Raw genomic sequence first — 14,340 nt, 5'->3', positions numbered from 1 at the left:
TCCCCTTCTCCTATTAACGCTCTGTTCTCATCTAGCTTTCATGTTTACAAACCTAGGGCCAAATCCACTGCTGGTGTAAAAACCAGCACACTAGCTTCATAGAGCTACACCAGTATACACCTGCTGAGGAGCTGGCCCTAAGGTATTTACTTTGCGTTTGCACCTTGACAGGAATAATCCCTTTGGAATTTGAGCTTTAAAAGCCAATCAACTACTGAAAGGCCCAGTCCTGTAACATCCTGGTGCTCTCAGCTCCCATTGCCCCCCCTCCTGGAAACTGAGAGCACTCTGCACCTCACAGGATCACACCCTAAGTCAGCTCAGTGGCTGTGCTTGTGTCAACATTCTAATTCTGGGGCAATGATAATGATCAGGCTTGCACTGAGTGTTGACACAGATCTATTAATTGCAAGGTGGGGCTGGCTTTGCAGGCTGCTAAGAAATGCTTCCAGAACAACATGCACAGCATTGAAACAAACCAGCCATGTGTCAGCAGCAGCCGAAAGGATAGGACATTGCTACCTGTCCTTCTAGAAAATCCAGAGCATTGAAGCCTACTGGAGTGCAACGTTCCTTTTGTTTTTGTTTTCCCCATCCCATCAAGAAGTCCTTAAACTCTCTGCATCCCCAGCTGCTATTGACACAACTCCAAGGTGGTACAGCAGGACCAAGATTTTGTGCCAGGATTGCCATTGTGCAATTCTTAGTGAGCAGAGGAATCACCCACAGGTCTCTGAACTGCAGGCCCATGTTAATAGCACATGGTAATATATTTAATATGATGATAACGCAACCCACAAAATATTAGAGAGAGAAGGAGAGGGAAATAGGTTGTGTGGCTGGGAGGTAACAATGTTTAGAGAGGAACATTTCAGGGCCTGAGAGTTCAGTGTGTGTGTGGGCTGGTGAAGAGGAATTTTTCTCCTGGCTTCTAACCCTAGGGGGATAAAAAAACCTGATTATAGAGTGTTTTTTATTGGTCTTTAAATGGTCCCCATTGCCTTGGCCCTAATTAACACTTCCCTTGCAAAGAACTGTGAAAATATTTCATGCAACCGAATTTTCTTCCCTCTTGTTAGATCTTTGGTGTTGTTTTACCACCACCATGTTCTAGGATCGGGTGGAACAGAACATATTTAACTCAATCCTGGGCTGTGATTGAGCTATGCTTGATGTGGCTGGGCCAAGGAAAGGGACCTAAGTACTTCTATGCTCCCCTGATCCTGTCATCTGACTGGCTCCAGTACAACTGAGAGCAGCCACAAAACTACTTTAATTTCCAGCAGTTGGAACTATTCTCAAAACATAGTTTAGTGTTATCATAGATAGGGCTCTGTCATAAGCAATGACCACTGTGGGCGCTAAGCAAGATGCTCGAGTAGTGTTAGCCAGTTACATGCAGTCGCTTGGATTGGAGAAGAAAAGACAGTTACTTTTTCATCTGAAATCATTCTATATGTTTGAAGATGTTTTACAGAAACAGAAAATGGATTTGATAAAATGCCAACATTAATCTATTTGATGTATTTAAGCATGTCTGTTTAACAGCAACGTATCAGGTACATATACAACACTGATGGAATAAGCAATGGCATCAGATGGTTTCAAAAGATTTCTTATCACAAGGGAAACAAAAAGATTTTGACTTCCCATTTCATTTCTCTGTGACTGAGAACACCTTCGGTACTTACATTATTTACTGTTTACTGTAGTAGAGTCACTACTAAAAATCAAAGTGATTTGCAGAGAACTGCCAGTTCTTTTTATATCTCCTCAACTGACTCAATAAACATCTGACACTTCAGCATTGTAACTAAATACTGTAGTGAGTCTGCTCTTATTGAAAACATCTTTCTAAGAGATGGGAATTGTTCTGCCTCTGCTAAAAATCTGACTTGTCTAGAGAAGCATTTGTAAAAGTAGTTTTTCAAATATGACTCTGGCATGTGGAAACAGTTAGGCACATACAGTAAGTTGAGAAGCTCTTCTGATATGCAAATATACTACTGTCTAAATGGGGTAGAAAATCTTTGGGCACTTTTATATGAAACAGAGGCATGTGCATTAAAAAAAATCACAAAACCAATACATTCCTTAAAGGCAATTTCTTCCTTTCAAAATTGCAACTCCCCCTATGGAGCTGATGTGGGTGTAAAATTCCCAAAAGCTATTTAAAAAAATAGAGCATAGTTCTGAACTCATATCAGTTTTACAGTGGACTAATTCCATTTGATTCAGTGGAATCACTTCAGTGCAAGAGATCAGAATCAAGCCTAAACAACGTTCGGACCTGATCCAGTGCCCAAGGAAGTCAATTGAAAGGCATGGATGGGGCCTGTTAGCTCTCACCTTGCACACAGCAGAACTGAACAAAACTGACAAGAGCCAAACTGGCTATCACAGTAGGAAAAGAAAGGCAGAGAATTGCTCCCAATTTGAAGATCTGTCAAATGGCATTTAATATGACCAGTATGAACTCTTGGATTGGAAGTAGTACAAAGAATAAACACGGGGGAGGAGGGCTCAAGAGATAACAACTTACTACTACTGCTGGACACCTACCTAAACTACATACTAGGGTCCTGAATGCTGGCATAGATAAGGATTCTGCCATAATAATATATATTAGAGGCTCAAAACACAGATGAGATTATAAATGGATAAAACAGAGAAATTTGAGATTGAAAAGACCAATTTGTACCACAGTCCATCTCCCTGCCAGTGGTTTCCTACAGTGCATTTTCTAGCATCTTGATGGTTTGAAAGGTTTTAAGCAATGGGGCTTCCATCTTTTCCTTTTGGGGATTTTTAAAGGTATTTAGCTGTCTCAAGATGCAGATAGCTGCCTAGTGAGCTTCTCAAAAGACCCTAGCTGTCTAACTATCATTGATGTCATATCTTTAGGAATCTGACCCTACATGTCTAGCACCTGCTAATTCCTTCCTAATTTCCTTTTGCTATTCATCTCAGACTTAAATCTATCTTGCTGTGAGTACACATTTCTGTGGGACAAAAATGAAGTGCAAGCCTTGTCTCCACTGGAATTTTTAGCCATCAATGGCCAGCCACAGAATAACTGCACCACGACAGCCCCCTGTGAAGACTGTGGAAGACACCTATTAATTTTATGAATCTCCATGGGCTTGGTGATTATTGCATTACTGGCTAAAGGTTAACTAAGAATTCAGGGAATCTCATTTAGCTGTGCAAGAACAAATGTATTTCTGTGCAGAAATAAAAGGCTATAGACAGCCCAGTGCCCAAAAATCAGACAGACAGTGAAAGTGATAATTCCTTTGTAATTCAGCTCCATGGATGTGAAGTTGGGGGCTGACTGTCTAGAAAAGGGGGAGGAGGAGATTCCAGCTTAAAACACAGGGCTTTTTCAGGTGGGAATTTATAAACAAAGTGTCAGGGCTTAATAACAAGAATTTTTGTTATAAACTGGGGACGCATCACTTGGAAGTAACAGAGGAGGAGAAGGACCTTGGAGTATTGGTTGATCACAGGATGACTATGAGCTGCCAATGTGGTATGGCCATGAAAAAAAGCTAATGCGGTCTTGGGATGCATCAGGCGAGGTATTTCCAGTAGAGATAAGGAGGTGTTAGTACTGTTATACAAGGCACCGGTGAGACCTCATCTGGAATATTGTGTGCAGTTCTGGTCTCCCATGTTTAAGAAGGATGAATTCAAACTGGAACAGGTTCAGAGAAGGGCTACTAGGATGATCCGAGGAACGGAAAACCTGTCATATGAAAGGAGACTCAAAGAGCTTGGCTTGTTTAGCCTAACCAAAAGAAGGCTGAGGGGAAATATGATTGCTCTTTATAAATATATCAGAGGAATAAATACCAGGGAGGCAGAGGAATTATTTAAGCTCAGTACCAATGTGGACACAAGAACAAATGGATATAAACTGGCCATCAGGAAGTTTAGACTTGAAATTAGACAAAGGTTTCTAACCATCAGAGGAGTGAAGTTCTGGAATAGCCTTGCAAGGGGAGCAGTGGAGGCAAAAGACATATCTGGCTTCAAGACTAAGCTTGATAAGTTTATGGAAGGGATGGTATGATGGGATAGCCTAATTTTGGCAATTAATTGATCTTTAACTATTAGTGGTAAATATGCCCAATGGCTGTGATGGAACACTAGATAGGGTGGGATCTGAGTTACTACAGAGAATTCTTTCCTGGGTGTCTGGCTGGTGACTCTTGCCGACATTCTCAGGGTTAGCTGATGCCCATATTTGGGGTGCGGAAGGAATTTTCCTCCAGGGCAGATTGGCAGAGGCCCTGGGATTTTTTTGCCTTCCTCTGCAGTGTGGGGCACGTGTCCCTTGCTGGAGGATTCTGTGCACCTTGAAGTCTTTAAACCACAAGTTGAGGACTTCAATAACTCAGACATAGGTCAGGGGTTTGTTACAGGAGTGGATGGGTGAGATTCTGTGGCCTGCGTTGTGCAGGAGATCAGACTAGAAGATCATAATGGTTCCTTCTGACCTTAAAGTCTATGAGTCTATGAGATCTGTAGGAAAGTAGGCTGCATCTTGGGTCTTCAAGAGAATGGGGGAGGGGGCAGAAAGAGTACCTAGGCTAAGTCAGGCCTGTCTACTTGTATGAGGCAAATGCTAAGGCTAGGTAAGATGATAGGCATTTAGGCTTTTGTTATTTTAACCGTTTTCTCTCTGCTTGTCATGTGCCCTATGGATAAATCAATCATATTTCATTTTGAAGCTGTTCTCTGTCACTTCAGTTTCATACTGGTCACAAGCTCCTAGCAGATGTCTATAGCAGGGACCAAACCCAGTTGAACCTGAAGCTGGTGATCCAGTCTAAAGTGGGGTAAATCGTGGGATTCTACTCTGAGAGAAGTGCAGGTGTAGGCCTGTCACTTGGAAAGGCTGCCGAGGGAGAGACAGGCCAAAGGTGTAGCTCACTCCCTGTACCGTATCAGTTGGCAGTGGTGGGATACTAGATGTGACAGGGATTTTGCCTATTGTATCACAGATTTAGTTGGGCACCCCCTGCTGGACACCCACTGGACTGTGGTGAAGGAAATCCAAGCCTCTGGGTCCCTGGGTCTTTAAGCCTTCAGAGCCTGAATGAAATCCAGCTACTGCCCCACTCTTGGGGTCCCTGCACAGTGCAGACCTGCTGTCTAACATTCCCCTCTGAGAGCTGGAAACTGCCAGCTGCGTAGACCGTCTGAGCACAGCACGGGCCCTGCAGATGCTGCCGCACTTAAACACACCCTCTCCCAGAGCAACACCCTCAGGTGAGAGCTTTCTGATTTACTGCTTAACTCTGTCAGGAGGCTAGTGGTAATTGTGACGCTGATAACAGACTTTTGTGCAAAGCGTGTGAGTGTAATACATTTGATCTTTTACTTAGACAAAGCAAAAGAGAACCCAGATCATTTACAACTCAACAAACATCCTAACCACAAAGGCCCTTACTACATCACCCTTCCCTGGGGAGCCTTACAGATGAGTAGTGACCGGGAAGGCAGGGCTTCTCCTGCCACATGCAGGCTTCTACATGCTGGGTGGCTTCTCTCTCGCAGAGTCGTCTTTCCCAGGGTCTAGGAGCTTCCTATCTCCTGCCCAATGCTGTCAGGAATGAAGATAATGCAGTTGCACCTGCCCAGTCTCTGGGCAGTCTATGAGCACAGCTGAGTCACAACTGATCTCTGGTTCCCCTCCCCCACCTCCAGCTCCAATCCTTTCTCTGGTTACTGGCTACTGGTTACAATCCCTTCTCTGGTTGACTCTGGCTCTTTCCTCAGCTCCAAAACCTGACTCTTAACACCTGCTCCAACCACTAGCTATAACCACCCACATCACAGTTTGTGACAAAAGCCTCCTCTTCCTATGTGGGTCTCCTCATTTATATGCCTCCCTTTCAGCAGCTGTCGCCTGTGTTTTGTTTTACTAACTTCCTTTCCACTACTCTACCCTGTGCCCCTCTCTTCTGACAGAAGGGGACAATATCTTTCCCCTTTGGAGATATTAATCTTTCCCATAACTAATGTTGTCAACGCACGTCGTCATTAAAAGTTAAGTACCTTCTCATTGTCCTCAGCCTGGAATGTACCTGTTGCATGTCCCATCAGCAATGATGGACCCACATACATATGGGCTTTCCATGACACCATAATTTCATGATGCAACTTCACACTATCAACCAGGATTCATAAGTTGCACAAACAGATCCCCCAGTTCATCACAGTTGTGACAGACTGACAATTTCCTGCAGTATCCTGAATGAACTGTATTGAATTAAGTTAAACCCTATTGTTACCTTTGTCTGGCTTGTCCTCATCCATCCCTCCACGAACACAAGTCGACACCACACCATTCTGTTTTGCTATGAGCACGTTCTTTCCATTTCTGGCCAAAGTGTTTTGTCATGGGATCAGCCCTGCATGTTTTTGGTCTGCCCAGCGGTCGCTTGTGGTCTCTGGGGATCCAGTCACTGATGTGGGTTGTCCACCTATTGTCTTGCAGACTACATGACCCGCCCATCTCCGCTTTGCGTCGTACATCGCCTGCACTACATCGGTCACCTCTGTACACCTGATCTCCTCATTCGGTATGTGACCACGGAGTGATATCTTGCACATTCGCCTTTCCATTGCTCTCTTGGTGACAGTAAATTTTCCTTATTGAATTAGGTTTAATTTGGGGAGTCCATTGTATTAAAAATGCAATTGTAGCTGTATTACTGTGGACTTGTATGTAAATACCTTCTCTACGATACTCACTAACAATCTATGGAAGGTATTATGAATGTCAAAGGGCTTTTTTGGAACAATGCATGTGAAGTGGATTTCCTAGGAACTACCTGGGGGTGTGGGGAATGCAAATAATACAGCCCTTTGAAGCTACACCCTGGGGAGGAAATGGTATAAAGCAGTGGTGGGCAATCTGCGCCGCTTCCCGCAGCTCCCATTGGTGGGAACGGCGAACCGTGGATACTGGGCGCTGCATGCGGCTGTGCCTGCGGATGGTCAATGTAAACAAACTGTCTCACAGCCCACCACCGAGAGGTGGTAGCCAGGGCGACGGAAGAATTCTTCCATCAGTCATTTACAGCAGAGGTTAAGTGGGCTTAACTACATTGCTCAGGAATGAGGATTTCTCACACACCCTGATGTAGCTGGGTTGACCTAACTTTTCAGTGTAGATCAGCCCTCAGAGTGACTTTGCCTGTCTGCATAACGCCTTTGCACTAGTGCAGCTGCACTGGTGGCTGGCATTGGAGGAAATCCCCAGAAAAGGGCTAAGGGAGGGACTTGGGCCATGTCTACACTACAAAATTATGTCAACCTGACTTACGTCAGCACACAGCCACCGCAGTTATTAAATCGCTCAAGTGTGTGCACGCTTGGCTTCTTGTGTCGGTGGTGCACATCCTTGTATCCATTATATTGTCAGTGTAGAGCATTGTGGGACGGCTCCTGAAGGCCAGTAACAGTCAATGTAAGCAATGCACCATATCAACAGTGTCTACACTGACACTGCATCGACTTAATTACATTGACGGTGACTCTACACCGCTCGGGGAGGCGGAGTTACTAAATTGGCTTGACAGACACTCTCTTCGGTGGGAGCCAAATGTAAGTGAAGGCAGTTTGCGTCGACCTAACCATATAGTGTAGGCCAGGCCTGAGAAGGATTGAGGCCATCTCTTACACACAATGAGAGAAACTGAGGACATCCTCCTGATACCGGAGATTATGCATGGTCCTGTGGATAGAGCACTGGACTGGGATTCATGAGACCTGTTTTTTTTTCCTGGATCTGCCATTGACCTACTATGTGTTCTTGGGCAGGTCACTTCACCACCATCTTCCTACTACTCCCCAAACCTCTTTGTGTCTTGTGTATTTACTCTTTGAGACAGGGTCTGTCTCTTACTATGTGTTTGTCCAGCACCCAGCACAACGGGGCCCTGCTCATGGTTCGGGTTCCAGGTGCTAGTGTAATTTAAAAAATAATTCTGGGGGCCTTTCTCTCTCAGTTTTTCAGGTTCAGTAACTTGACTGGCATGAAGAACTACGCAAGCCGTGGGAAAGTTATCACTTCAAGTATCTGTGGGTTGCAGTGGTAGTAGGAGGTGTGACAGTAAAGGGTTAATTGTTTATAGAAAAAAAGTGTGTGCGCTGTGGGTAGAGGGAGGGGGGAGATGGAGAGTATTAACATGCAGCTGGTTAATGCAGCTGAATAGCCCTGGCTCAGCTGTTACCTTTTTCAAAGCCAGAGAGAATGATGAAAACCTGTGGCAATATCTATTAAAAGTTTGAGGAAGGGGGTCTGCTCAGTGGGCACTTTTCCATCTCAAAGACAAGTGATGATTTAGAACTGAGAAGGCTCCCCTCGAGGGGATTTTGTGAACCATGCAATGCTAATTAACTCCATTGTTATATTTTGTTTTGAACATTAGAGTCCCTCTGGGATTGCAGCACTCCTTTCTCCTGCAAGAGATTTAAATTTTGCACCACTGTATAAAATCTCCTCCACATCACATCAGCAAAAAGGAAAAACAATAGGGAGAAGCATGTGTCCATAATTTTTATGGGGGTGATGGGCAGGGGGGAATGTTTTCCTGCCTCCCTAGTTCTATTCTCAATGGGGACTATTTGGTACATAATTGCTTTCACTGCTACTTTAACCTTGAGTTAAAAACAAGTCTACATCAAACACTGGGCAGCATCTCCCTTTGATCTTCAGAGTATTCAAACCACTTCCTAGCACACTGTGCTGAAGTTTGTTTGAGTGTTTAAATGGTTTGGGCATGATTGGGGGAAAAAAACAACCCTCAACCCTGAGAATGGAAGCAATGTTAAAATGCTGATTAGCTCAACTACTGAGTCATTCCCACAGCAAAACAAGAAAATGAAAGCTCCCCTCTGGCTGAAACTCGGGCTATCTCAGCCCAACAAAGTTATGAAGAAACTCAGTTCATGCTTTGCTGGATATTGTCTTCCATGTCTGGAGCTTTGTATCCTTCACATGCTTCCTCCTCTCCACTCTGTCTTCTCTGCTGTGGACACCACCATTGACACCTGGGGCCTGACTCTCATATGTCAGTGTGTGCAGAATGTTGTTGCCTACCTACCTTCCCATGATAGACAGCTTGGATCCCAGTTACAGTTTGCAGAGTGCTTCTATGTATAGCAATGAAGTAGCTAGTGTATGTGTACCACTGCCTTCTGTTGGATGGAATTAGAACTGCAGTGTCATAGGCCCTATACTGGTAAAGCTAAAAGAGATTCTCCTTTAACTCAAGCCTATGATTTTGGAGCAAGGGGATCTGCATCCTCTCTTGTTATTGTGAAATTCCAAACAGCTGGAGGGGGAAAGGAGGATGCAGTATAATGACAACTATGAAATCTTAGGTGGCCACAGGTTTGTTAGAATATGTTTAGTTATAATTTGATTAGAAATCTTGGACTATGAGTAAAAATGTTATTATTATAAACATCCTCAGAAATGTGCCCATTACGAATGGCACAAATACTTGGGGTCCATTCAGTGCCTACCGAATCTATCTGCAGCTAGGGCTATGCTGGGAACCGAGCCAGTGGTGTTACTGCACCTCTTTTACACTACCTGGGAACCTTGAAGGGCCACAGTCCAAAATCTGTGTATGGGAGTCATATACTCTATACAAAAAACATTTGGAAGAGCGATGTCATCGTATGCCTGTCAAACAGCGTGAGCAGTACAGCAGCCGGTAGTCTTCAGTCAACTGAAGCAGAAGATTAGACATGCTTAAATGGTCGGCTTTGTCAGGGATCCAATGGGGATGTATATCAAGGCAACAGCAATAAACAGGAGAATTAGAATCTGTCATTTAAAGCTCCCCATCCTTCCCAAGCATATGCTGGGGTTCCTAGGAGTGGGCTTACTGTAACCTCCAGAAAGAAAGGATGGGTACATCTCATAGACTTCCATATAGCCTCCATTCCACCCTGCCTGCAGCCACCAGTAGCAAGGTTTATATGCTATACTCCAGTGTAGACTAGCCAGTGATACCAGCACGAGGGATTCCTGTTCTGGGAGCCCCTTGTTCAAATATTGCTAGAAAATATTCTTTGATTGTACAATCATTGGGACAAGGAATGTCCTTTGCACAATGGGGTTCTGATTCTGATTGAGGCCTCCAGGCATTACTGTATATAAAATAATGAATAATCATAGTAATAAATAATACATTGAAAGGAGCTTTGTGACTATTACTGCTTCTGTTGGCGCCATTCTCTCTGAAGTGATATGATATGCTATGGGCCCAACTGTCCTCTCACACTAGAGCCAGTACAAAAATCAGTGTAACTCCACTGACTTCAGAAAAATTCCACTGACTTCAGTGGAGTGACTCTTGATTAATACTGCAGGGAAAGGAGAATCAGGCCCCAGGCTGGATTTAGGAGCAGGCAACCCAAGCTTGGGGGGCACTGGGCCCACGGTGCTGTTTTTGTTGTTAGCGATAAAAGGGAAAATAGAATGTTTGAAGTAAAATGTTTTAGGTCTTCCACATGCGGATTCATTTTTCATTAACCTCTTAGAATGTTCTGGACCTTTGTAGAATCTCGTAGAACCCTCCAGACTTTCTATGAACTACATTTTCCTCGAACCTCCTAGAATGTTGCCAGCCGTGCCCTCGCAGGTATATAAAGGGTGGGGTATTGCCAGTCAGTCTTATATAACCTGGATAAATCATGCATGCAAATCGTACATCGAAGTTGTGAAATGGGCTACAAATGCAACACAAAATAAGGTATTCAGAAGTTTAGCAAATGGAGGGGGAGGGGGTGCCGAAGATGCTCCTTGCCTGGGGTGTCATTTGGTCTAGGACTGGCCTGGATCAGGCCCAGTATGTTTCCCAGGAACAAAAGTATTGCCAGCAGAGTGCTCTTAACAGGAATGTGTTTGCCAAGTGCTGCTGTTTCCCTCATTGATTGTGGTTATAAGGAAAGATTTTTGTTAACATGGGCTAACCAATGACCAATCTGCCTAGTTCCTCCTCTCTCCCTTCTATAAACTCACACACCCTTAGCACCTGGCCCATCACCAGCTAGTTAGAATATTGGCACCACATATTGCTGCAAATCTCCCAAAGTACCCTCGCTAGCTGGTATGTTAGTTAACATCACTTTTTGTATTTGTGAACAGCTTAGTGCATTAGGCCTTCAGTGAACTGCTGCAGACAGACATCTTGAACAGCTGAGCTGGGGGTACAGCTGATATCCGAGAGCCCTGGATGCTTTGTGGTTTAGATTTTTAGAGAACTGAACAAGGATGATGGGAGTGATTTGGCCTGTGTGAGACACTTTACCAGCCTTTGATTGATGATTAATAGTTTCCTGGCAAGGGAGCTATGGTGACACTAAATGTCACGTGAGAGGCCTCAAGCCTTTTTTATGACCACTGAGATCACTGAATCAGGGAGAATTCAGTGCATGCATTTCATAGCCACTTAGAACAAATGTTGTTTTCAAATGTACTTATTAGGGCTGCTCAGTACAGCAAACCCCTGGAGTACCACTAGTGTGCCAGGTGTACCATGCCTTGGAGGCAAGCCCCATGTAGTCACTTCAGCAGCTAGCCTGGTAGGTGCTAGCCCTGGTGGATCCCAGTAACCACTCAGACACATGGCTAAGTGAAAGGGTATTTTACTAGGGCTGGCAGGGAAAGGGAAAGGTTTCAAATACCCTCAGTACAGAAGTTTAAACAGTTACAGTGCAAAGTGAGCAATAGGTCTCTGGAGCAACCCAATCAGAAGTCAGTTTTCTTCAAACCTGGTGCCTGGGGTGTCCTCTCCAGTCTAATCTCAGTTCCAAGCTAATAGGAGCTTGTGTGTTTCTAAGTCAGTGTGTAGGTATCTCATCCTCAGCCAAAGCATTTCTGACCTCCAGACAGCACGAGAACCTTTTGGCTGTGTCAGAATGAACCTGTAGGTTAATTCACCCTACTGATTTCAGGAGGCAGTATGTTCTTTGTATTTACTCCAGCCTGTGATGGATACTTTCTAAAGCCCAAGTATGGGTAAGCTAACAGCTTGTTCTCTCTTGGTTAATATCCACCCTGTTCTGAGATAGTTTCCTCTTTCCTATAATCCCTGGAAAAATGCCTTCAGAATGAAACTCTCTGAAATACAAACTCCTAAATAGCCTGCTGATTGCCAACTTGTGACCGCTGGTCTCAGGAGTCCTACCATATAATGAAAGGGGTTAAGTGTCTGTCTCCTTTCCACAGCCCATCTCGACATCTCCTGTTCACTATATTTACTGTCAGGGATCATGACTGTTTTCAAGGAACACTGATCCCTTGCCTAGAATTGTTAGTATCTCAGAACTTGTCCCATTCATCCTACAGGTAAAATCTCAGAAGTCAGCCTGTCAGACACATTAAAAGAATCAGAGGTGGTTGTTACTTTGGGATACACTTCAAAGCAGCATATCTCTTGTTTTAAGTCTGTACCAGGCTTCATGCAATAACCTGTCCCTGAAGATTAAAGATAAAGCTTTTAAAATTAATGTGCATAATTGGATCTTTTAAACGTAGAAACTAAAATTGCACCCTTCCCAACAAAAAGGTCCTCAGAAAAGCCAGTGGAGTAGTTGCAAGGTACAGATGAATCACTCATGTGAAACTAAGCCTAGATGCTGAAGGGAATCTAGATATAGTGAGCCAAATTCTGATCTCAGATATATCAGTGTAAATCTGGGGTAACTCCACTTGCTTCAATGGAATTACTTCAAAATTATATCAGTAATTGAGATCAGACTTTGGTGCAGTGGCTTTAAATTTTCAGCCACTCAGTTAATAAGTAAATTTAGTTTTCCGGAAAACACTATTTGTCTGCCTTTTCTAGCCCCAAACTGTAATTAAAATGTCAGAAAAAAATCATAATATAAAATAAACTATTTAAAAATTTAGGAATTTAATAATAGCGGGTCAAATCTCTGCTTTTATAAAAGTGGAAAATTCTACTAAAGTCAATGGAGCTGAGCCCATTTATGCCAGCAAACAAACTGGCACAATAATATACTTTCCAGCAGTACTGTGTGGAAAGAAATTAGGTGGTTCAGTAAAAGCTAGTGAAAAATAATTCCTGCCAATGGAAAGCAACATATTTCTAAGAGGAACATCTTTCACAGTTTTGGTTCAGAATTGTGTGTGTGTGTGTGTGTATACGCACAAACGTGTGCCCATTTATATGTTGTCATAGGTGAAAACAAGGAGTGATTTTTTGCAGGCAAAGCCCCCAACATTTTCTCTCTAGAGAGCAGCTCTTGCTAGCAAATACTAACCTGGAGCAATGTGAAACTGTACTACCAGATAGTATTGTCACCTTTTTATTACCTCTTGTCTTGTGACAGTTTCTTATTCAAATATGCAAAAGTACCTCGATATCCTCTTACAAAAGTTCAGCTATTAACACTGATAAGTTGCACAGGTGCTCTGCTTACCAGGAGAATTACTCTACCTATATTTTTTCGACTGTTTCCACTAACCTTTATTTTATTTTTTTTTAAAAAGCCAAACAAAACAAAACAAAACAAAAAAAGACTTGAAGTAGAAGTATCTGAGCTGTATGAGAGCAAATACAAATAAGATTACATTTCTGTAACTTGCAAATCCCCTTGGATGTCACATCACTGCCTTTGATGCAGTGCAGCCCTCAGCAGATGGAGAAAATGTACAGAAAAGCAGGAGCTAAATTCTGCTCTCAGTTACATCAGTGTAAACCCAGAGTAACTCCACTGTAGCCAAGAGAATTAATCTGGATTGTCATTTGGGCAACTGAGAGCAAAATTCAGCCCAGGATGCCTAACTAGTCGAGCGTATCTGAGCTGTTTCAGGTAACATCATGGATACAGCTGAATTGCTTGAGTCAGCTCTGCCTGCAACTACTCAGATCAATTTTAGGCCTCTTACGGCTTCTGCTCTCTGAAAAGGATTTTAAAGTATTGACCCCGAAGAATTTGCCGGGGGTTAAAGAAAATAATACTTCTGTAAGCAAAAGAAAAAAAGTGTAATACAAAGAAAACAGCACCTATCGTGCTGTGGCACTGGTTTTGACATCTGTTTTAGGAATGTTTAAAGAATGGAGACAGTTGGAGGCTTGTAGACTAGAAAGGCAAATTGGATCTCTTTTATTAGGCTCTGTTCCCCCCACTCCCTTTTGCTGTGTATCTGACGTGTAGATTAGGGATTAGTGGGGCCCCGGGACAAAGCAAGTGGGGGCCCCTCCGCACCCCTTCCATCTACAGTCTCCTGCCCCCGCCCCAGTGCTCCTGCCGCAGAGCAGGGCCAGAGCATGGGGCCAA

At 43.6% G+C, this 14,340-nt stretch overlaps 1 long non-coding RNA gene across 1 annotated transcript in view; it reads left to right on the top strand.

Annotated features, from left to right (window-relative positions):
• LOC120396705 overlaps positions 1 to 14,340 on the top strand; it is a 45,651-nt gene that overhangs the window by 16,828 nt on the left and 14,483 nt on the right. The window contains exon 2 of the long non-coding RNA XR_005593304.1: positions 6,509 to 6,593. This is a non-coding gene — a long non-coding RNA (uncharacterized LOC120396705). The remainder of the gene's footprint in view (positions 1 to 6,508; positions 6,594 to 14,340) is intronic.

Source organism: Mauremys reevesii, linkage group 2, assembly GCF_016161935.1.
Source record: "Mauremys reevesii isolate NIE-2019 linkage group 2, ASM1616193v1, whole genome shotgun sequence".
Classification (NCBI taxonomy): Eukaryota; Metazoa; Chordata; order Testudines; family Geoemydidae; genus Mauremys; species Mauremys reevesii.
The sequence above is the reverse complement of the archived record's forward strand: the minus strand, read 5'-3'. Positions and strand labels throughout refer to the sequence as shown.